The sequence below is a fragment of the Podarcis erhardii genome, assembly GCF_964252035.2.
Source record: "Podarcis erhardii genome assembly, chromosome: W".
NCBI lineage: Eukaryota > Metazoa > Chordata > Lepidosauria > Squamata > Lacertidae > Podarcis > Podarcis erhardii.
The window spans coordinates 13349465-13371353 of record NC_138506.1 but is presented as its reverse complement, the minus strand read 5'-3'; the positions used below and the strand labels follow the sequence as shown (position 1 = coordinate 13371353).

Sequence of the window (21889 nt, the reverse complement as noted above, 5' to 3'; positions counted from 1 at the left end):
TGGCCATAAGAGGACTCTGGGGCGGTATAACTGTAGATGGATTAGTTCCTTTGTCCCAGCTCGGTGTTGGTTCTTCAAAGCTTGGTTTAGATTCTTTTGTGAGTGTATCTACTTTACGTGTCTCTTTGATGGCACTCGAGTTGGATTTGTTTGTTCCATTTGTAGAAAGGGGTGGAAGAAGGTTAAAGAGCTTCTGCCAATATTTTTTACAGGTACGGTGAGTTGTCTTAAGCCGCCTTAGGTTTTTCATATTTTTGCTTTTCTTCATCTTAGGCTCGGCTTTTTTCCTCCGGGGTTTGCTAGGGAGAGGTAGATCCGGGCTGACTAGGGGATTTGTATTCTGGACTGAAGCGCTCACATGTTGTTTGAAATTGTCCACTAGGGTCAGGAGAAGCCCGTTTGTTATCGATAAGAAATTTTTGACGTTAAGGAGATCCGTAGAAATCTGGTATATCTGCTCCTGAAGATAATCACCCCGCATTTCTGTTCCGCTGTCATTGGCTTTCAACCAGTGGGTTGAAAGGTTGCTTCCAAGTTCCAGCGGTGACAAATGAGGATTAGCATCAGGTGTGTTGGCTGTATTAGCCTTTGTAGCATTCTCTGCTATGGCAAGTTCTTGGGCCAAATTTGTTGGATGGTTTGTCCTCTTGTTGTTTGTTTGCAAGTCCTTTAGCTGTGTTGACCAATCCAACACTGTGAGTGGCAAAGGCATAGCTACCTCTAGAATACTCTCATTCTGAGTTCTCTTACTCGAGTCTTTTTGAGGAAAGAAGCTGGTAATTTTACTTTGTCTCCTTCGGCTCTCCATCGGGCTCTGTGGTGAATTAGGCAAGATTCCTTGGTCCTTGTATTTTTTCCTGGTGAGGACCATAGTGGGTATATAGGTATATAGGTATATATGGATATATGGTAGGAGGTGCTTGCTTAACAGCGACTTATCTTTTGTTCTAAGCTGAAGTAAACAATAGCAAAAATGCCGGTTTGTGGAAGTTGCCTCTAGACCTCTCCAACCTCTTCAACTTGTTAGTTTCTCCAGCAATTTACATCGGGGCTTGTGAGGTATCAATCATTTAAAATGTTGGAAAATATTACTGGTCCTAGGCTTTCATACTATAACTTGTTTCTTTTAAAATTCAACTAGGTCTTTCTCCCTCATTCAGCAGCCTCACGGCGTAACCAGTAAAGTAGCTAGACAGTATAGCAAAAAAAACAAAAGTCCCTTGGAATAATTATCGCGTTGAACTTGCCTTGTGTTTCTTGGGGTTGTAGCTGCTTCAGTTCCTTCCTTTTTGTTTTTTTTATTTTTGTTTTTTTTTTATGGATAAAAAGCTCGGCGTCCTTCCAGAGGAGTGGCTGACTCCCCCGTCTGCTAATTACCACTCAGTTTAGAAAACACGTCTAAAACAATAAACTAAAAGCAAAGAGAAGCGATGAGGTGATAAAGCAGCTGGTAAGACGTTAGAACTGTGAGTTCTAAAAAACGTTAGAACTGTGAGTTCTAAAGCAGCTGGTAAGACGTTAGAACTGTGACGGCAGCGGAGCAAAGCCCATTTCTCCCATATTCCACCAGCAGTTTGATGAAACACATAGGGGGCGTGGGCTGTGGGGAGACACCCATGTATAATAGGATGTCCCTGTTTTCATCTGAGAAATGTTGGAGGGTATGGAGGGTGGTAGCGTTTGTTGAAACAAGCTGGCTTGTTCCCATACTAGGATGTGGTTAATTTACTGTAAAGCAGATGCTTTCAATCTTGTGACTGACTCCAAATGCAGTCAAGTTGGAAGTGATCTTCTCCGTCTAGCGTAGGAAACTATCAAGTATATCTGAAAATATTTGAAGGACTTCTGGCGGTGTGCTGGTCCCGTGGGCTAACCGAGAGGCGGGGTCCAAGTCCAGTCTGTGCTGGTCCCCGGGGGGGGGGGTGTTACCATGAGGCGTGGTCAGAGTCCGGTCCTGGGTCGAGGGTCTGGAGACTGTCCACCAAGGGCGAAGCGGGGTCCAAAGCAAGAAGCCGGGCGTGGTCGGGAACTCTGGAAAAACAGGTCTGGGTGCTGGCAGAAACAGGTTTCCAACGACGTTGCTCCCGCAACCTGGGACTGGGCTGACTGGCCTTTATCTCCTCTGGGGCCTAGGGCGGTCCCGGCCCACAGGTGACTCGCCTCTCCTGGCCTTAAGGCGAGCACTCCTCCTGATAGAACTTAGTTCCCTCCGCCTCTCTGCCCTGAGCCTCTGCAACGCAGGAGAGGCTGGAGGGTTACTGAACCCAGAGGCCGCCTCACCTTCCCCTGACAGGGCTGGGAGAGGAGCACCTGCAGGCAATGGGTCCTCAATCACCCCCGGAGCCAGAGTGGATTCATCTGGTGTCTGCTCCTGAGGATCCGGCACAGGTGCGGGCCCTTCAGATTCAAGGCCCTGCCCCGGCTCAGCCGGCCCTGGAGGCGGGGACTCCTGTGCAGGCTGGGATTCCTCCGGTTCAGCCTCTGAATCAGATTCCCAGGCCATCACACAGTCCAAGGTCGAAGGTGCAGTATGGAGACAGTCCATAAAAGTTGAAGCTGTATGCAGGGCAGGTAGTCGGGTGAGGTCAGGAGCTCCGGCAGGATAGCAGGACAGGGTTGAGGCAGGAACTGACAACCAACGAAGTTGCTCCTGCAACTTGGGACTGAGGCTGCACTCCTCCTTAAGGCGAGCACTCCTCCTGCGGGAACTTAGTTCCCTCCGCCTCTCTGCCCTGAGTCTCTGCAGCTCAGGAGAAGCTGGAGGGTTGCTGGACCCAGAGGCAACCTCAGCTTCCCCTGACGGGGCTGAGAGTGGAGCACCTGCAGGCAATGGGTCCTCCACCCCCTCAGGAGCCAGAGCAGACTCAGCTGGTGCCTGCACCTGAGGAATCCAGCACAGGTGAGGACCCTTCAGGCTCATGCCCCAGCTGGTTCTGGAGGCAGGGAATCCTCTGCAGGCTGGGACTCCTCAGGTTCAGCATCCGAATCCGGATGCCGAATCCAGGCCATCACAGGCGGGGCAAGATGGCAGGCGCCACGGGTGTGTGGAGCTCCTGAGGACAGCCAACACCAACTGCGCTGCCTGGCTGGTCCCCAAGCTGCCCAAACCACCATCGCTGCCGGAGGGGAACAGGGGACGTTTGGTGTGTCAGCCAGGAAAGCCGCCCCCAGCCCCCCCCCCCGTGACCTTGGCTGTGCTGGGACTGGGAGCACCCGACCAACAGCCCAGCGGAGCTCTGGGGCCTGGAGCTGAACAGAAAACAAAGCAGAAAGAAAAAAGGAGTCCCTCACCAGCTGAACACCAGCTTACCTCTGCCGCTGCCGCCACCGACACCAAAAGGACAAAGGAAATTACCAGGAGGGCCAGGGAGGCTGCAAAGAATTGCTTGGCATAGCCTAGACCTGACCCAGGCCTAACTTTCTGGCAGCTGGCATGACAAGAGTAGCCCAGGGGGAAACTGCACGCCAGAGGCCACCACGGGGAAAAACATACACAGCATGGGCCCTCCCCAGCTGTTATATATATTTCTTTTTATTTCTTTTTCTTTTTTATAATAATTATGCTGTTTTTTTTTTTAAAAAAAAAAAAAATCTTCTTTTTCTTCTTTCTTTTTCTGTGAAGAACTGTAATGGCATCCTTGCAGGAGGCCTGAACCATAGAAGGGAATACCGCCTTAGCCCTTACCCAGTGACCTGACAACCAGTGAAATTAAAATGGCCTGTGAGTCAAAATTACTACCAATACATTCTTTAATTATATACACAAACCCCTTTTTTCACTCATAACATTAATTTATTTTTTTATTCACTTTTACACCTTTTCTATTATTACTCACTTATTTTTTACTATTCTTCTTGCGGCTATTCTATCTTACGGCTGAGTCCAAATGCAGGCAAGTTAGAAGTGATCTTCTCCGTCTAGCGTAGGAAACAAGTACAAAATCCCGTTGAAGAAATACTGTGCGACTAGTATGGGTCAGCTTTTCACAATTGGTATTTTATGGATCTGTTTATGACATTTACAGAATATTCCTCCTTTCTTCCAAACAGCTCAAGGTGATGTCCATATTTATCCTTCTCCCCATCTTCTCACAACAACCCTGCGAGGCTGGTTAGGCTGACAGGGAGTGGCTAGCCCAAGATCACCCAGTGCATCTCATGGCTGAGCAGGAAATTGAACCCTGCTCTCCCAGGTCCAAGCCCAACACTCTAACCACTAGGCCACATGGACTCTCCTGGAATCTTGGCATTGTGGCCATGCGTTCCATGTCACCAAGCAACAGAGGCTGTGACTATATGAACTGAGGTTCTGGCATCCTCAGTGTGGAGAAGTTGGCAGAGGTTTGCTGTAGTGACCCTTGCTTATTTGGATTAGAATATGGCATTTCAAAGACTCCTGGAGGTAGGTGAAAGTTGGCATTTCCAGGGGACTTAGCTTTAGGACGTAGAATAATGGTACCTGTGAGATAAGATGGCGCCCGGCACGCTTCCCCTGTGCCAATGGACGCCTGTGCCGATAGAAAAAACTTGAGCTCTCTTAGCAAAGTCCTTAGCAGAGGTCTTAGCAGCGGTAGGAAGTGTTGCCTTGTGTGTGGATAATAAATCAGACTGAATGCAGGCTTCTTGCTAATCTCCAACAGCCTTTAATGAGAAGAAAAACATCATAAATCAGCCCGGCGAGAGAGCGGACATCCTTTCGTCTCTCAGCCAAAAACGAAAGGAAACTCACACACAAAGAAAGATTCCCGTATGTGAACCAAACCACGCCTCAGAATGTGAGACGTCACACAGAACTATTTAAACCCTGTAAGTTCTGATTCTCCTCACACCCCCTCTCGTCTCGCATCCTGAGGGAAACTGTGAGTATAACTCACCCCAAACACAACCCTTCACAGAACTCCCCATGTCGCTGGAAGGTCAAGGGTTTGGTAAACCCATCGGCTAGGTTCTCTCAGCTCGAACAATACTTGAGCCGTATCCAACCTGCCTGGACACTCTGACATACATTCTGGAAACGTATGTCCAAATGCTTGGTTCTGGGCTTTCCGGAACTTCTCAAGCAACTGCTCAATCTTGCCTTTCAGACTGAGCAAGAAAATCCCGTTCTCAGACCTGTCTATCCTAACGCCTAGATAAACCTGAACGGGACCAAGGTTTTTGAGCTTAAACTTCTTACCAAGCTCTTCGGCAAAACCTTGCACCTGTCTACCTGTCTGTGCCACGTACAGAATATCATCTACAAACACCAGAATCACTTCCTGTGTCTCTCCTGACCCCTTCAGGTACAGGCAACTGTCTGCAAGGCTCTTCCGGACCCAAACTTTCCAGAGCTTCATTCAGGCACATGTTCCAATTTCTGGCTGACTGCTTCAAACCATAAATTGACTTGTGTAGCTTCCACACAACACCTGGCTCATTGCCCTCAAACCCTGGAGGAGGTAGCATGTACAGATCCTCCTTCAGATCCGAGTTCAAATAAGCCACATCCACATCAAAGTAGTGCACTTGGTGCCCTCTTTGAGCAGCTACTGCTAAAAGCACGCGCAGAGTCTCACTCCGGGACATAGGAGCATACACCTCAGTGTAATGCAGCCCCCTTCTCTGCGTGAACCCTCTGGCTACAAGCCTCGCCTTGTACTATGGTTCTCCAGACGCTGTGGGCTTAATCCTGTAAACCCAACGACAGCTCACGGCCTGCTTGCCCGCTGGCAGCTTCGTGGTGGAGAACACACCTAAGGACCTCATTGAGTTCAACTCCTTTCCCATTGCCTCTTGCCACTTCCTGGCTTCTGCTTCAGGCAACTGTTGAACCTCCTCAAAACTCTCAGGCTCGCACTGCGCTAAACCAACCCACACACTGGTGACCTCAAATCTCTCAGGTGGTACCCCCTTTGTAGTGCGTGTGGAACGTCTGAGCACTGTCCCAGGTGCTCCCTCACACCCACTGGGGCCAGCAAGTGTGTCCTTGTTATCAGAAGACTCCCCCTCTGACTTACTGCGTCTTCTGGCCTTCTGCACTTTACTAACGGGAGACGAAGGCTCACTCTTGGGCTCTCTTTTAACAACCTGTGGAGATGCCCCTCCCTGTTCTTGACCCTGGTCAGAGACCTGGTCCTCATCAACAGGTTCAACTTCTAACTCTCCCTCCTCAGCAGAATCAGACAGACAGTCTGCGAGAACGTCAGGATTCACATGGATCCTTGACCAACCACTCTGCTCACAGAACTCAGCACTTCTGCTGACTAGAATACTGGACTGATCGCCTTCTGGATAGGCAAACCTCCACCCTTTTGTCGCAGGCTCGTACCCACAAAAGATCATTTTCTGGGACTTCGGGTCACCTTTCTTGCGTTGAGCCTTTGGCACAAGCATCCAAGCTTCGCAACCAAACACACAGAAGAAATGCACCTTGGACTTCTTCCCGTGCAGCAGAAAATAGGGCGTGTCTCCTACAACAGAGCTATAGGACCTGTTCAAAGTGAAGCTGGCAGCTTTCCAAGCTTCTGCCCAAAAACTCTGAGGCAAACCAGAGCCAAACAGTAGAGCGTCAGCTGCCTCAGCTAGCGTTCTGTTCCTGCGCTCCGCCACGCCATTCTCCTGAGGAGAAAAAGCAACCGTCAACCTGTTACTTATCCCTTTCTGGCGGAAGAAACTCTGCAGAGCAGACCCGGTGAACTCTCCGCCTTGGTCACTCTAAAAGCTCTGCACCTTGGTGGAAAACTGTAGTTCCACCGCCGCAACCCAGTCTTTGATCAGTTGCGCCGCCTCGCTTTTCCGTTTCAGCGAGAAAACCCAGCCGTTCCTCGAAAAATCATCTGTCAGCGTGAGCGCATACCTGGCCCCGCCCAGGCTCGGCACTGGCATGGGTCCACAAAGGTCTGTATGTACAAGCTCAATAGGCCTTGTGGTTACCCTCTCCGATCTGGGATAACTGCACCTTTTTAATCTTTGCTCTTTTGCATGCCCTACAGTCTAAGAATTTACCACATGCTTTCATCTTACAACCCTCAGTGCATTCGGGCAACTTCTGGATATATTTCCAACAGCTGTGCGACATTCTCCTGTGCCACAAGTGAGCACACGAATCATGTGTGGGAACGTTAGCACATTGCGCCTGTGCTGACTCAGCGTCCCCCTTACCTTCCAGAGGTGTCTCCAGAACAAAGAGGTTGTTCTGACATGCAACATTGACCAGTTGTTTCCCACCCCTGGAAATAGAACAGACATCATTTTCAAAGCAAACCTTATAACCCTCCTTTACAACAGCAGATACAGATAAAAGACAACACTTCATTCCTGGCACAACGTAGACCTCCAGCTCTGCCTGTAAAAAAGAAACACATTGCCAACAGTGGTTAATTGTCTCTGTGAGCCATCAGCAAGAGTGACTGTTTTCCCAGTTGAAACAGCCCTGCAGTTCCACATTTCACCACTAGATGACGATGGCATCAGGTGATGGCTGGCTCCTGAGTCGATGACCCAACGCAGCATGCTGCCCTCACTGGAGTTGTCTCTCAGCGTTGCCATGGAGGCAGCAGCAAGGTGATAAGAAGAACCGTCCTTCTCACTTCCTCTGTCACGTCCTCCCTTTGCATTCCCACGCTGGCCTCCTCTCCTAGACTGGCTGCCATGGAAACCTGGCTGGCTGCCATGAGGACTTGGCTGACTGCCATGGGAAGCGACCTTGGAGACATCCTGCCCGGCCTCTCTGGCTCTCCTCGGTCAGGACCGATGCAGGTGGTCAACAGACCTGCAGACAAAACAACGACGAGTGGAAAAAACCTGAACTGTGCCTTCTGGCTTGGCCCCCCCTCTGCTACTGGCAGGGCACCCTGAGCCAGCTCGGCTCTCTCTGAGACGGCGTTCCTCCTTGTCACACAAACGACCAGTCACATACTGCAGCGTAAGATCTGCTGGATTCATCGATTCCAAAGTTAGACACAAATTGTCATAACTTTTGTCCAAAGAGCTGAGCAAAATGTAAACTTTCAGTTCCTCAGTAAAGTTGACTTGCAACAGTTTCAGCTTGTTGAAAACAGATTGCATCTTAGTCACATGCTGTCTGATGCTATAACCAGGACGCAGCTTCAGCTCAAACAAGCTTCTGGTGGTGTGGATCTTTGCCCCAGCTGTGGTCCTGTGGTGCACTCTCTCTAGTGCCTGGTAGGCCTCATGAGCAGTCTCAAGACCCTCCACCAAAGGTAGCTGTGAGCCCTCCAAACTGAGCACTATAGCTCCTAGGGCTTTCTGGTTTTTCCTCTGTGAGGCTTGGGCAGCTGCAGCAACCGCTGCTGCATCTCCGGCTGCAGCTTGCTGTGGGGGCCCTTGGATCGCCTCCCACAGACCCTTGGCTACCAGCCAGGCCTTCAGCTTCCTTGACCACTCCTCCCAGTTTCTCCCATCTAATTTTTCGAAGGGGACTGAGTAGGACTCCTGGCCATCTGCCATCTTCTCCGCCGGGGCTGAGCCTACTCACGTAACAGCAGCTCCTCTTGGCACCCGGTCCTGAAGATGAGATCCTCCCCAGCAAGCTTCGCTGCCTCAAACGTTAGGCAGGAGCTCCAGCTGGTTTCTCCCACACACACAGGCACGACGTGGCAACAGCTTCCAAAGCTTGGCTAGCTTCCATAACCTGTGAGATAAGATGGCGCCCGGCACGCTTCCCCTGTGCCGATGGACGCCTGTGCCGATAGAAAAAACTTGAGCTCTCTTAGCAAAGTCCTTAGCAGAGGTCTTAGCAGCGGTAGGAAGTGTTGCCTTGTGTGTGGATAATAAATCAGACTGAATGCAGGCTTCTTGCTAATCTCCAACAGCCTTTAATGAGAAGAAAAACATCATAAATCAGCCCGGCGAGAGAGCGGACATCCTTTCGTCTCTCAGCCAAAAACGAAAGGAAACTCTCACACAAAGAAAGATTCCTGTATGTGAACCAAACCACGCCTCAGAATGTGAGACGTCACACAGAACTGTTTAAACCCTGTAAGTTCTGATTCTCCTCACAGTACCATCAAGTTTGGCAAATAGCTATCAAAGGTCAAAGGAAACTTTGGGGCAAATATTTTAGAAGGGGAGAATGAATGCTGTAAAGGAAAATTTAGTCATCTATATTGTAGTTGGTTGAATCTTATTTTAAATAGCATTCTATATGCTGTTTGGCATTAAAGAAATATTATGTAAATCTGGGAAAGGGTTAATTGATATTTCTACATAATGGATACTAACTTTGTACTGTTGTTTGAAAGGGAAAGGGAAAAAACATATTTCATATAAGCCTCTCCGAGAGTCTTTTTGGCTGAAGAGTACAAATGCTCTGAATGAATGAATGAATGAGTTCTCCCTGTGGACATCTCTGACCTTCATCTCTTGTTTCAGGTCACCTTCCTTCCTGCGGAGCAGCTCTTGGAGGCCAAGTGTTTCTTGGCCAGTGACCTTGCTGTTGAGAGCACCTTCGAGCCCTTGGACGTCTCCCACTTGCTGTGAGAGTTCAGCAGCAAAGCAGTGGAGGTAGGATGCTGCCAGGGTAGGAGAGAAGAATCTCCGGCTTGAAGTAGGAGAGTCCACCTCATGCCATTGGGTGGCCATGACATATGTTTGTTGGGAGGGGCCTCACAATGTCAGAACAAGAACTTCAGCCCAAGGGTCCTGAAACAGCCCCACTTCCTGGTACCATCTGAGTGACCCTCTCCTTTATCTCTGACAGGTGGAGGTGTTGCTGGAGGCCTTCCATAAGATCACTCCGAGGTCTACAATGGAGGGCAGAGAAGTGGCCATCTGCGCTTTCTCCATCTTACCTTAACATCTCCTGGAGAAAGTGGTTGAATACCTCCTCCAATTTCCTTTCATGTATGGGGCACTCAAGCTTCTACTGGCCTAAGAGAGATGTTGGGAATCTCCAGGGCTTGCTCAGAAAGTAACTCTCTCCCTGAGGGGGGAGGCCAGACAGCTGGAGAACCCGCTCCCCACAGTGTCAGCAGCCAGTCTCCAAATCTCTTCCTCTCTCTGGATTCCCAGCTGATTTGCTGCCTCATGGCAACAGACAGAGGATTTGGAGGGCTCCCGCCGTGGTACCATAGCCAGGATTAGGTCCTTTAACAGGAAGAGCAACAGAGCAGAAGCTGAGAAGGCAGGGACAGGCCTCTATCCTCTAGGCGAGGTAGCAAGGGGTGAGATTGGTGCAAGTTTCCCCTCTCTTTTTGCCATCTGCAGAGATGCAGCAGCACAGAGGGGCTGATCCAGATCACTGAGGGATCCTTCTGGAGTGCAGGAGACCAGGGAAGACCAAGCCATTTCCTCTCTGTGGCATGGCAGCAAGCAGTAGAGTTGGTGGAGCTGGACCACCTGTGGAGCAGGACCACCTGTGGATGGCTCAGGTTTTGAGGCAAAGTGCCTTTCTGGCCCCCGCACCACTGCCCAGAGTACCAAATGGTCCCCTCCATGCAATAATGTGGCATTCCCTGAGCCAAGAGATCTGACTGTTGCTGTGCCTGCAAGAGAATATGGCAGGAGGTTTTGGCTGACCAACAACAACTACTCCATCTGATGGCCGAGCAGCTGCATCAGAGCCCCTTTAGAAACTAATAGAAAAAAGACAGTCACGGAACTGAGAAATTGCACAAAACAAATGAAATACTGTGAAAATCCCTGAAACGAGAAGTAACCGACTAGAAATATTATCTTGTGGAAATAAACTAAATAATAAAAATCAAAAAGCTTAAGGAAAAAAATAGCAAAACCTAAAATATAACAAAGCCTTAACTGGATGCTGGCTACAAACCTCGTTTCACTGAACTGTTCAGTTTCCTCAAAAGGAAATAGAAAAATCATAAACTTTAATTGACCAAAATTCAAAAAAAGGGGTAGAACCCCCCAAAATTCTGAAGTATTATAATCCTAGCTCGACCTAGGTAAAGCAAAGTGCAGTAATAAAGCATTGAGGACCCAAAAGTACAGATTCTAATACTGAATTTACAAAAGCACAGTAATAGAGGGTTGAGGACTCAGCTGTGAAAATTCTAGTGCTGCTTTTACAAAAAGGTTTAAAAACCTAAATGGCACAAATTCAAAGAAAGGAATACAAGATAAGCTGTTTTAGATTTTAAACAAACTCAAGAACATGGCTGAAATGCTCCCATGGTCTAGATGTTACTGCTGATGTTAAAGACTGATACCGGATGTTTCCAATCACAGCTTTATACACTATAGGGCAATTTTTTTTTTTAAAGGGACAGGCCATCTTGTTAAAACAATGGGCGGGGTTGGTAAAGTTTGGAAAAAATAACAAGAATGATATTGAATGGAGTTGTAGAAAATTATAAAAATGAACTAAAGTCAATATAAGCATTGAGACCTGATGGAATTAAGGAGCCAAATCTAAAAATCCAATACATTTCTTTCTGTAATAATTTCTTTCTTAAGATATCCATGTTTGCCTCAGGAGTGTAATGTTTATAAATGATAAACCATCTGAAATCTGTTGCCTTATGTTTAGCCTCTAAGAAGTGAGATGTAAGAGGTGCTTCCAACACCTTGTTAGAAATACGATTCTTATGCTCTAGTATTCTAATTTTAACTGTTCTTGTAGTGCTGCCCATGTACCAACGGTCACAAATACATTGAATTGCATATACAACTCCACGGGAATTACAGTTGGTAAATGCTTCCAGTTTGATAATGCTGTTGGCTCCGGTTTCCACTTCCGGTTGAGCGTGATCCCGTCGCAAGCGGGGATTCTTCGGAGCGGAGAATCCTGGGTTTTTCGGAGGAATTAGGGGTGCCACAGGGTGCAGTGGACCCCAGAAGTAGTACCTGGAGGGTGTCCAGATACTCAGGTTCCCGCCGAAGCCGAAACGCAGACCGCCTGGCCGCCAGGTAACTCCCGCTAGGGAGCGAAGAGTGCGGCAGGGGGGAGAAGCGGGCTAAAGGGAAGCCATAGCTACCTCCAGAAAACAAAGCCCCGAGCTTGCAGGGGAAGCGCTTAATTCTTGAACGCAAGAAATTCGGTCCTAAATGGACTAAAAAGAAGTGGATTTTAACATTAGGAAGGATTCGGAGAAGAAATAAATAAATACGGAGATCAGCTGTCATCTGCAATCAGTTCAGACGCACCATTCACAGCAAGCCGGAGAAAGGGAAGTGAGTTGCCGTTAGCGGCTATTGTTTCTTTTCCCCTTTTGATTTGTAAAGAAATAACTTTTTTGAGAAGATACAGAGTAACTTAAGGAGAAACTAAGTTAAAAGGGGGGACAGAGGATTAAAATTGGAATTAGAGGGTCCTCTTTGCAACTGTGGGAGAAAAGGGAAGAGAAAGAAGAAACGTTCCCAGTTTCATTTTTTAAAAAACTACGCAATGGAAGAAGAGCTTCTGACTCCATTGTCTGCCCTTTGTTTGTCGTTGGCAATTGTGGAAAGGACTTATTTTCGTATAATTTTGGGCATTTCTGCTTATCTTTTTTTCTTGTGGGGGATTGAGATTTAGATGGACTTACTCACTTTTACTGGCCACTATTACCATTGGGGTTTTGTTTTTTAATCAGAAACTTTTAAATAAAGTTTGACTTTCAGACTTCTCTCAAAAATTTTCCCTTTTGAGTTCAGGCCCCCTGTGGACAGAAGAGAAACTACAACTTGTTTTTTTTCCGTCTGATTTTCTTTGTTCTCTTTGGCTTTGTTCTGTTTTGAATTTTTTCCTTTTTTTTTTTTTTTTTACTCCCCCAGTAGGGATTGGACATTTCTGGTTTTTTCTTTTTTCCTCAGCAATGGGCTTTTGTGAAGTATCTAATGGATGTTTTTCCTATTTGGACATATGTGAGGCCTAACTTTAAGAAGGATTACATCATTTTTTATTTGGATATAATTTTTGGGGGAGATTTTTTGGATTACAATTAAAATTGGATTACAAAATTAAAATCGGATTACAAATTAAAGTACAATTGGATTAAGGATCGCAAAGGATTAGCCTAATCGGTGGCAGAAGATTTTAAATTTTGGATTATTCTTTGGATAAGAGTAAATTTTATTGGTGATACAATTGGAACAAAATTGGATTACAATTGGATTATACATAGGATATTGTGATGTTCAAAAGGAATAGCCTAATTGGTGGCAAGAAGAATCTACACGTTTGGTTTGTGTCTTTAACCTTTACTTTTCTCAAGTTCAAGGTTAGAGTTTGAAAGAGGAGATTCAAAATTGGAACAAATAAAAGACTAAATCACAAATTTAATAATATATAGACTATTGAATTTGGATGCAATTGGATATATTTGTGTTCTGGGATAGGTATATATAAGGTTTTGTAAGTGGTGGTGGGAATGTATTTTCATAATTTAATTTGGATTACTACGTGATAAGTGTTTAAAGTTTATTGTGGAAATGTCTCACCAACCGAAGAAAGGAGGTGAGGGGGGAACACCAGCAGATAGAAGAGGATCAAAGCAAGAATCAGATTTTAAAGGAGAAATATTAAAAATGTTTGCAGAAATCAGACAAAGTGAAAAGAATTTGGAAGAAAAATTAGAACAAGTGGATACGAGAATTGAACAAGTAGATACGAGAATAGGAAAAATGGATAAAAAAATCGATGAGACAGTAAATGAATTGAAAGGACAAATCAAAGAGGTATCTAAAAGAACACAATCTCTGGAAGAAGGGATGAAGAAGACAAGAATTGAAATGAAGGAAGTGAAGCGTGAGGAAGAGAAAATTAAAGCGGGGCTATCGGAAGTCAACAAGTCACAGGAGGAGATATGGGATGCCATGAATGAACTGAGACAGAGGGAAGTGAACCTCAGGCTGAGAGCTGTGCCTGAGGTTCAAGGTGAGAATATCAGAGAGAAATTAATAACAGAGATAGCACAATGGTTGGAGCTATAAAATGAAGAGGTTGCGAGAACAGTACAGAACGCATTCAGGATGAGCGTAAGAACAACTAAACCAAGGAAAGTTCCAGGAGATTGTTTAATTACCTTCAGAGATAAAGAAATGAGAAATTTGATACTCCAAAAAAATAGAGAAAAAAGACTAAATATTGATGGGAGCTATATAATTATTTTTAAAGACATCCTGTCAGGGAACTGACATCGGAGAGAGAGGCGGAGGCAAGGCTCCAAAACGATGCGGGAGAGGGGACCAGCAGAGGGGAAGGAATTCAGCGTAACACCAGTAGACAGGGCTCCAAGACCCTTCACCAGAGACTAGTGGAGAGAGCGCTGACACGCCTCTGCCTTCCCCTTACTTGCGCAGACGAGTTCCGCGCAGGGAAAGTAGGAGGAGACTTGGCGTCAAACAGCTCTTATGCTGGAAGAGGTTCAAGAAACGCCCACTGATGGATTCTGCTAGCGACTGACCAGCCACGGAGTGTGGGCTGTCAGCCAAGGCATGGTGAACCAAGCAATCTGACTGAACTTGGAGGCAACTTACGCACAAGTAACCCCTTACAACCATTACACATCCCAATCAGATTGTTGAAATGAAGAGACCCATACAAACCACTTGTTCAAATTCTAAAGAAGAATAAGATTGAATTCAAATGGGAATTCCCGGAGGGGATTTCCTTTGTTTATAAAAGCAAAAAACACAGACTTACCAGCCCAGAGGAAACAGGCAAATTCCAGAGAAGATACAAGGAATTAATAGTAGAAGAGGAAGAAGAAAAAGGAGCAGTTGGAGGAGTCGGTCCCCTGGGGGGGAAGTTTTTGGAGGAGAAGGAGGAAGAGAATGGAGAAAAGACGGACAAGGAACAAGAAGAGGAAGAAGAACAAGAAGTTGATATTTCATAAAAAAAATAATTACTTGAATTAATTTTTAATCAGGAAGTCATTATGGCGTTGAAATTGTGGAGCTGGAATATTAATGGAATGAATGATAGGAAAAAACGAAATAAAATTGAACAATATTTAAAAAAGAAAAAATTGGACATTATCTGTCTGCAAGAGACACATGTGGCAAGAAAACATAAAAAAATTGATCAATAACAGACTAGGAAATGAATTTATATCTTCTGACAAAGGGAAAAAGAGAGGGATTGTCTTATACATAAAGAAAAAAATTGAAGCCCAGCAAATCTTTAAGGATGAAGAAGGAAGAATTATTGCTGTCCAGATCAAATGGCAAGGCGAAAAATTAATAATTGTCAGGATCTATGCACCTAATGGAAACAAGACTGATTTTTACAAAAATTTGGAAGAAAGACTGAATATATGGACCAAAAAATTATAGTAATGGGAGACATGAATGGAGTAGTTTCAATGGAAATTGATAGATTAAGAGATAAAGAAATTAGCAAAGAAGGGAAACTACCTAAGACTTTCTTTTCGTTGATGAAGAATTGTAATTTAATTGATATTTGGAGACTTAGACACCCATTGGAGAAACAGTTCACATTTTATTCGGATCCAAATCAGTCAATGTCAAGAATAGATCAAATTTGGGTCTCAAATGAATTAACTCCAAGAATTCTTCAGATTGAAATCCCACCAAGAGTAATTTCAGATCACAGTCCAATAAAATTGGAGATTAAAGGTTATGAAGAAAGATCATTCAGATGGAGAATCAATGATTACCTTTTAGATGATCAAAAAATCATACAAGAAGCACAAAAGAAGTTGTTGGACTATTTTACGGACAATTGTAATAAAGGTACAAAGATGAGTACAGTTTGGGACGCAAGCAAGGTGGTAATGAGAGGATTCTTCATTCAACAGAATGCAATCAAAAACAAGCAGAGAGAGAAAGGAAAGAAGGAAATCTTTAACCAAATAATGGACAATGAACAAAAATGAATTAAGAAACCTAATAATTCAAAAATAAAAACATTAATGTTTTGCAAACACAATTCGCAATGATAATAAACAAGGAGGTGGAGTGGAATATTAAAAAGTTAAGACAAAGGAACTTTGAGTTTGCTAACAAATCAGGCAAATGGCTTGCGTGGCAAATCAAGAAAAGAAAGGAACAAAATGCAATCAGTAAAATTATTATAGATGGAGAAGAGATAGAAAACCCAAAAGGTATCAGAAAAGGATTCTTGGACTTTTACAGTCATTTGTATAGGAACAGAGAAAAGAATAATATGAAGAAAATAGAAAGATATCTTAAAAATAAAAAGGTGCAAAAGATCCCGACAGAAAAGAAAGACAGACTGAACGCTCCAATTGAGATTGAGGAAATAATAGAAGCCATAAAAGATTTTTTAAAAGGAAAGGCTCCAGGACCAGATGGATCTACATCTAGTTACTACAAAGAATTGAGGCATATCCTGATGGTACCACTGAAAGAAGTTATGAATAATATTTTGAAGGAAAAGGACATTCCGGAAACTTGGAAAGAAGCCTTTATTACACTTATTCCCAAGCAAGACTCCGATTTAACACAAGTCAAGAATTACAGGCTGCTTTCATTGTTGAATACAGACTATAAGATTTTCTCTGGAATATTAGCAAAAAGATTGAAAAAGGTTTTGCAAGAATTTATTCATGAAGATCAAGCGGGTTTCCTTCCTGGCAGACAGATGAAAGATAATGTTAGAAATATAATTAATACTTTGGAGTATCTGACTGCCAGGAATGAGAAACAAGCTATATTGATGTTTGTAGATGCGGAAAAGGCCTTTGATAATATATCTTGGGAATTTATGTTAAAAAAGTTAGAGTACATGGAGGTAGGAAAAGACTTTTATAATGGAATAAGGGTGATTTATACAGAACAGAGAGCAAAATTGATTGTGAACAATGTAATTACGGAAGAAGTGAAGATATTGAAAGGAAGACAGGGATGCCCTCTTTCTCCACTGTTATTCATAATGGTCCTGGAAGTCCTTTTGAGTTCAATTAGGCAAAATGAACTAATAAAAGGGGTGACAGTAGGTCAGAATGAATATAAAGTTAAAGCCTTTGCTGATGATCTGGTAATAACGATAGAAGATGCATTAAAAAGTTTAAATGAAGTGCTGGAGGAGATTGATCAATTTGGTAAGGTGGCTGGGTTTATATTAAATAAGAAAAAAACTAAAGTAATTGTAAAAAATATGGACCACAATGCAATAGAAACAATGCAACAAGAAACAGGGATTGAAGTGGCAAAGAAGGTAAAATATTTGGGAATATGGTTAACTTCAAAAAATATTGATTTATTTCAAAATAATTATACACCGGTGTGGAATGGAATTAAAAAAGATCTGGAGGTATGGGGAAGGATGAAACTCTCTTTTTGGGGTAGAATCTTAACGATCAAAATGAGCGTACTTCCAAAGATGTTTGGAAGCGTACTTCCAAAGATGTTATTCTTATTTCAAATGATTCATATAATCAAAGGGACTACGATCTTTAAAGAGTGGCAAAGAGTGATTTAAAGATATATTTGGCAGGGCAAAAAGCCAAGAATACAATTTAAGTTATTAACAGATGCGAAGGAAAGAGGAGGCTTTGCCCTGCCAGACTTGAAATTATACTACGAAGCGTCTTGTCTCTGTTGGTTGAAGGCATGGATAAAATTAAAAAATAACAAACTGTTAGACCTAGAAGGATTTGATAACAGATTTGGATGGCACGCGTATTTATGGTTGGAGAAGAAGAAAAGTCATAAGGGTTTTGAGAATCATATCTTCATATTTCAAGCAATATGCAGTTAGCTAAGGCACAGCTTCCCTTTGATTCAAAATGGATTATAAAATACTGTAAGCCTTGATTATGTGTGAGCATATATGAATATATTGATTTCTGATAACTGATTGTATGAATAGCATAGGGATAGCCCTTCCTCCTTGCCTCAACATAATAAAACCACTAAGGCCTCTTCTGTCGACATTCTCAACCGATTCAAGGTCCCCAGAATCTGACAGCTTTTTATCTTGCAGCTGGAAATTCCCCCAGCTCAACTCTTGTAACAGTTTCAAGGGCTTCCTCTAGAGGGAAACAGTTTCTATTTGTATTAGTCCTTTTAAACTCAATTCAAACAATAGAGTTAGTTTCAATTTACTGTTACTTTTACTCCTTTTTAAATGCAGACGGAGACAGTGGAAACAATGTATTCCTTATTTAACTGTCAGTGAACGTTCTAATCACGATCAATAAGCATTCCAGAACACGTCAGTCCTGTTGGCAGCCTGTTTCCAGGATCGGAGCGGTGGTATTTTAGCTCTGTTCACTCTCTCCTGCAGGTATACTCAGTCCAAAACTTCCCCCCTCTTCTCCTGCCACCAAGGGGGGTTTAGTATTTTTTACCGATGGAAATTTAGTCCTTTACAATAGGCTTTCCGAGGCTTCAGCTTGCATCCTCATTGCTTCAATCTATTTACAAAAGGGGAAGGTGGACTTCCTGTTTTAGACCTCCCGTTTCGACACCAAATTAAGACGTTTAAAAATCCAATTCTCCGCTCTACTCACGGGTAGTTGCTTTAAGATCAAATTGTCCACAGGAAAAAGTCAGCGCTCTCCGGCAACAGCTATGCGGCTTCGCTCCGTGGAAGAAGCAGTCAATTCGAAGCACCGCGCCGCTCACCCCACGTCGCTCCAGATCCCCGAAACCGGGTTTCTCCGCGAGTAGGGGAGGCGCAAAAGGTGCCAGCCGAATCCCACTTTCACAGGCTTCACCGGCCTGTGATTTTTGGTGGGTCTCCACCTTCGCCGTGGCGGCCAGACCCAGATTTCCACGAGACAAATTCCTCCCGATCAGAGGAATTCAGCCATTGCCGGAGGCGCCAACCCGGAAGTCCAAAAAAAAAGAAAGATAATGCTGTTGGCTCCAGGTATAATAAAATCTTTTGTCTCAATTGTTAAACTACACACTGCACATCTTCTGCATTTAAAATGTCCCTTTATATCGCAACCTCACGGCTGGTTCTTATCCGTTATATCTGCATGTACAAGCATGCCTTTAAAGTTCCTGGTTCTACAGAAACTGATCCGTGGAGGTATAGAAGGGCAATCCATGGAGGTATAGAAGGGCAACCTGGTATAAGTGACCTCTGTGAAAGAAGATGACGGGTTGGAGAAACAGGAATATTTTATGATGAAGATACACCAAAGGCTGGGTATGTTGACAACGGGACTGAATTGGGGGGGGGGGACCTTTTTTACTTTCCTTCTATGTGATTTACAAGAACCCCTCCTCATTAGAATCGTCGGTTGAACTGACCCAAGCAGGATGATTAAGGTCTGTGTGGAGATAACAACAACAATAATATTTATTACGGCCATAGGCCCATACAGGTAAAAACAACACATAAATAACAGCTTGTGCACGTGGGAAAAAAAACAGCCGCTAAAACACCACTATAACAATAAAATACTATAAAATAGAATGGCATACTACGCCTTAGTTAGCTTGTAGTGCTCCTTGGCGTCGCTTTTGGGTAAGGACAGCGACCAGGAACCTAGCCACATTCAGGGTCGTATGAGTATCCTTATCCTGCAAGATTTGAGCAAGGTGGAATTTTGGTGGGGTACCCTCTAGTTTCTGTATGATTGATTCCAACAAATTTGCCCGTGGCACATTGAACAGGGGGCAAGTGAACATGATGTGCTGGAGCGACTCTGGCGTCTCCTTATCACATTCGCACGTGGCGGGGGCTTGGCCCTTTGAGAATCTATGTCTCAAGACGTTGGAGGGAAAGACGTTGAACCTCGCTTTGGTGAAGGCCAGTCTATGGGCAACAGTCGAAAGGGAGGAGAGGTATGATGGAACGCAGTAAGTTAAAGTGATACCAATGTTCTGGGGCGAACAAACACCTCCCCCCAGCATATAATTTCGCTGTAGATCGATGTCATCCAGTCTTTGGCGGATCAGTCTTTGAGCAGTAATTTGGTCTAGTTTTAGGGAATCTGAAGGAGAGATTCCGTAACTCAGGAGTTTGGCATGAATTCTACTAGTCCAAAGGCTAGAGAATTCATCTCGCCATAAGCATTGGACAAGGTAGTGGTTTGGTAATCTATGCCACAATGATAACCAATAATTGAAGACTTGCTTCCACAGGCAAGTTTCTAAGGATGCGATCTTCAGTTCTAGTCGCATGGCTGCGTTGCTTACGCACAGGGGGAGCATTAGGAGCCGACGCAGGAATTGATTTTGCAGTGTCTCAAGAGGAGCAAGATCTGTCATCACGGCCCAAAGCGGGGCAGCATAAGCAAGCACGGCAACCACTTTTGCCTTGAACACCTTTAGGGCCGAGGGAACATGCAAAGCTCCATCCGAAAAAAAGAATCGGAGGAGCGCATATGACAGAGTTTTGGCCTTGTTAAGTAGGTGTTGAATTTGAGCTTTCCACCCCAAATTGTGTTGAAAAATAACTCCTAGGTATTGAAATTTTAGGACTTGCTCTATTTTTGCTCCACCAAGCTTCCATTCGTATAATCTCCGGCTTCTGGAGAAAATCAGAATCTTGGATTTAGCATGGTTGATGGTTAATTGGTTGAGTTGACAATACGTGGCAAAGATCTTCAAAGCTCTGGTTAGTCCAACACGTGTATAAGATAGAATTACCGCGTCGTCCGCATATAAAAGGAGTGGGCAGCGGTAATCTGCAAGTCTAGGCGCGTGTGTACTTGGAGATGCGTTAACTAGGGGTGCTCGCATGTCGCTGATGAATAGGTTGAATAGACAGGGAGCCAATATACATCCTTGGCGCACTCCCTTGTTTATTGGTATCGAGATAAACTTTAACCAAAAGTATGCTTTATGGAGATCGAGAAGCAATAAGAGCTTTTGGAATGGCACAGCAATTAATTCGGAGTCGCCATCTTGCCAAAGGATTTATAGCCAGGAGGAGGAACGGACCTGTTTTCAGACTGCATTTCTCGTGAATCTCCTCAGAGGTTTTGAGAAAGGAGGCAGATTGGTGAAGATTAATGACGCTAAGACTGTTTTGATGTATGGAAGTGATGTTATATGGAAAACGTCTGGATATGGCTACTGGATAAAAAAATAAATATCCACGCAGGATTACAAACTGTTCTAACCAGCTTGTGGAGACTATCAGAGGTCACAAAGAGAAAGGGAAAATATATGAAAATAACAACAAGAGATGTGGAAAAACAATAAGAAAGGACTGGATAGTACTGTGAACATCATAAGGTTAGATTTGTGGACATTAAAACAGCAGTAAGAAGCAAGAAGTTGATTGGATCCCCTTCGGAACTTGAAATATGGGTACCCCCAACAAAAATTTAAAATTCAGCTGTGTAATTTGGAATTTATGTAATTTGGTTTCATTTGATGTGATTGGTCGGTTAATAAAAAATTATTCTTAAAAAAAAAGAAGGGCGACCTGGTACATCTTGTATCAGGTGCCAATGTTTTCTGATTGTCTTAACAATCGAATTGGATAACTGGGTGTAGTCTAGAGCCCAGGTCAGATGGTTATCTTCAAGTTTAGATTGTTTTTCCAGAAGGGTATGGCGAGGCCTGTTATGTGCTCTAATCTGTGCTGTTTTTATCACTTGTTGTGGATAACCTCTACCAGCAAAGTCACGTGCCATTTGTGCACAATTTTTGGTATAGTCATGATGCGTGGTATAGTTACGCTTTATTCTTAGGAAATGGCCGTAGGGTAAATTCTGTTTGAGGTGAAGGGGGTGAAATGATTTATAATGAAGATATGATGGCCTGTCCGTTGGTTTCTTAAACGGCCGAACTGCTAGATTATTTGGCCCATCACGATATACAATTGTGTCCAAAAATATTATTTGTTGACTATGAAAGTGAGTTGTAAACTTAATATTAGGATGAATGTTCTGACACCATATAAAAAAATTATTGATATTACTGACGTTCCTAAATATTAAGAAAAGGTCATCCACAAATCTCTTGTATATGAGTATTTCATCAAAATAAGGATTATCCATTCAGTTATAAAAGAAATCTTCCTCAAGCTTTCCCATGAATAAATTAGTAAGAG

General features: G+C 44.1%; 1 long non-coding RNA gene across 1 annotated transcript; it reads left to right on the top strand.

Moving 5' to 3' along the window:
- Nucleotides 1–3609: 3609 nt before the first annotated feature.
- LOC309333279 lies at nt 3610–9487 on the top strand. The gene is made up of 3 exons (XR_014152442.1): nt 3610–3721; nt 4051–4402; nt 9373–9487. It is a non-coding gene; the product is annotated as an uncharacterized lncRNA (long non-coding RNA).
- Nucleotides 9488–21889: the final 12402 nt, after the last annotated feature.